The following is a 2,787-nucleotide window of genomic DNA, read 5'->3' on the forward strand; positions in this document are numbered from 1 at the left end:
CTACCTTTGTGGCTGTGGAGAGGTGAAAGGTCAGTGGTTAGGAACACAGGAGGATCTGTGGTCCGCTTGCTCTGAACTCTTGTAATAGTTGCTAGCTGGGAGATGCTGGGACGTCTGCATGCAGAACTGTGAGCTGTGAGGTTAGCCACTAGAATAGAACAGAATAACAGAGTTGGAAGGGACCTCGGAGGTCTTCTAGTCCAACCCCCTGCTTAGGCAGGAAACCCTGTACCATTTCAGACAAATGCTTGTCCAGTCTCTGTTGGAGCTAGGGCAGAGTCATTCTCAGAAATGTGCCTCCTTTTGTAATCCAGCCAGGATCATCTGCACATTCAGCAAAATTAACCCCAAGCTCAAAGAAACAGCAGGCTTTGCAAAAGTAGAGCCGTCTTTAGGCACAAAGAAGTGTGTTGGAGGGGAGGATTTTTTTATCATTCATACCGCCCAAAACAACCCAGTGAAAACAGAGCCTGCTGTGGGTAGGGAATACAGGCAGTCCTTGATTTACGACCACAATTGGGCCCAAAGTTTCTGTGGTTAACCCAGACAGTGAGCTTTGTTCCATTTTACGACCTTTCTTGCCTGAGTTGTTAAGTGAATCACTGCAGTTTTTAAGCTAGTAACATGGCGGTTAGGTGACTCTGGCTTCCCCATTGTCTTTGCTCATCAGAAGATCGCAAAAGGTGATCACATGACCCCGGGACATGGCAACAGTCATAAATATGAGTCGGTTGTGAAGTGACTGAATTTTGATCGTGTGACCATGGGGATGCCACAATGGTCGTGTGAAAAATAGGTCACTAATTTGGCATTCAGACTGAAATATTCCTCCTACCTTATAAGTGTCCTGCTGCAGATTTCACTTACATTGGTTTCCATGGTAGTTACTGTATTTAATACGATATATCCATGGTTCCATTTATGGAAAAGAGATTTTTCTGTGGTGGCTACTGCCATATAATCTGACTATCTCTCAAATTTAGTGTCATGGTTCCAACAGATGAAACTCTTCAAAGAACTTCGAGGCATTGTTTACCTTAAAGAATCTTTATTTGAGTAGCATAGCATCGGCACTAACATAATCGAAGTCAAAAACTGAGGTCTCCTCCCCTGAGCACATAGTATCAAAGCACAATTCTCTCCTCCAGATGACAGTCATAAATGACATTCCCCAATTAGTTTGAAATGCAAGCTTTCCCTCCAGCTCTCCAGCCCACCAATTCTTATCATCTCTTATTTCAATAACCTTGGCTCTCACACTAGGTGCAGTATTATTATGTCTAGCTAGACTCTCATGCACATTCCTCCCCCGCTCCCCAGCATCATCTAACTCTAAAAGCAAAAAGAAGAAAATGGTTGCATCTCCATTTGTTGTCAATGCAAAAACATCTGATGTTAGCAGCGTTGACATCTAGTGCAAGATATACACATAAAAGCTTCCATCGCAAATGATGAGATATCATTTGATTGCCAAATGAGGCTAAATGAATGAATGTATAGTGCAGCGGCTGGCAACCTTTTGGGCACCAGGGTCAGGCTCTGTGGAGAGAGGTTTTTCCGTAGACCGGCGGGGGTGTGGTTTCAAATGCTGCCACGGCCCGGTACCAGTCCACGGAGTGGGGGTTGAGGACCCCTGCTTTAGTGTGATTTTTAGACCAAAAGTCAAACTAAAAATCAGGATAAAACCAGATTAATGGGGCAAATGACAATACGTTAATTCTGTGCTCTTAAAAAAATTCCATTCGTGTGAATCAATTTTTAGCAATTCTGAGGGAGTTACAGGAATGTTAAATGGATGTAAGTTTTCTATCACCCCAAGATAAAACAAAACAAAAGTGACAACAGATCACTATCTTTCTTATAACTGCTGTTAACCATTCTCAGATGAAATGCTTGTGTAACCAAGTGAATTTTCCAAGGTTGCATTTTCTCATTTGAAATCTCTTGACAATGATTGTCAGGGAAATAATGCATTAGTCATCATCTTTTGTCTTCTGGCTTGCCTGGATATAGGACAATGGTCTTCTAAAGACAGCACTAGCTTAATTTCTGTCAAAACTTCAGGGTTATCCCTTTTCAAAATCAATACATTGTTATCTATAATCTGTGCCAATTATTAAGTGCAGTAATGGCGGACCTAATGACACCCGTGCCTTGACATTTTGGGTGACACAACTGTTCAACAACACCCAGCAACATCTATTCTCAAAAGCATGCTCTATTCTCACATGATTTTGGGAGGCTGCAGAGGCCATGTGAGAATGGGGTGTGCTCTTATGTGGCCACTAGACACTCTGGAATTCACTCAAGAGAGGGTTATACTCTCATGCAGCCTCCGGAGCCTAAAAAAAAATCACACAAGAACGTGGTGCATTTTTATGCAGTTTTCAGAGGCTGCAGAAGAGCATACTCCAAAGCTGCTTCAAGAACGAAGGTCTTGTGCAAGCCAGAGTAGCCTCAGGTAGGCCAAAGGGGGCTTGTCAACAGGGAACAACGCCTGGAGGTAAGGCATGCGGCAGTTCCTGCGGAGTGCTGGGCCGTGTGCTGTTCCCCAAGGCCCTTGGGGCACGGTGCAAGGTGGTCTTTTTGAATGGTAGCGATGACGCTAGAGGGGAAGTTGAGGCCCAGGTCTCCATCTCAGGTCCAACCTCAATACAGCCACTGATTGTCGATCTTCATAGAGGCCTAAACGAGAGAGGGGGAAAGAGAGAATAGGATTTTTGGTGTGTGTGTGTGTGCGGTGACATGGCAGCAGAGTCAAACATTTTCTGAATTTTAGGCATGTGG

At 44.1% G+C, this 2,787-nt stretch overlaps 1 protein-coding gene across 1 annotated transcript in view; it reads left to right on the top strand.

Moving 5' to 3' along the window:
• LOC308663573 (cholinesterase-like) overlaps positions 1-2,787 on the top strand; it is a gene marked incomplete at its 5' end in the record, with an annotated part of 476,398 nt that overhangs the window by 122,964 nt on the left and 350,647 nt on the right. The window lies entirely within an intron of this gene.

The sequence above is a fragment of the Vipera berus genome (genome assembly GCF_964194415.1).
Source record: "Vipera berus genome assembly, chromosome: 2".
NCBI lineage: Eukaryota > Metazoa > Chordata > Lepidosauria > Squamata > Viperidae > Vipera > Vipera berus.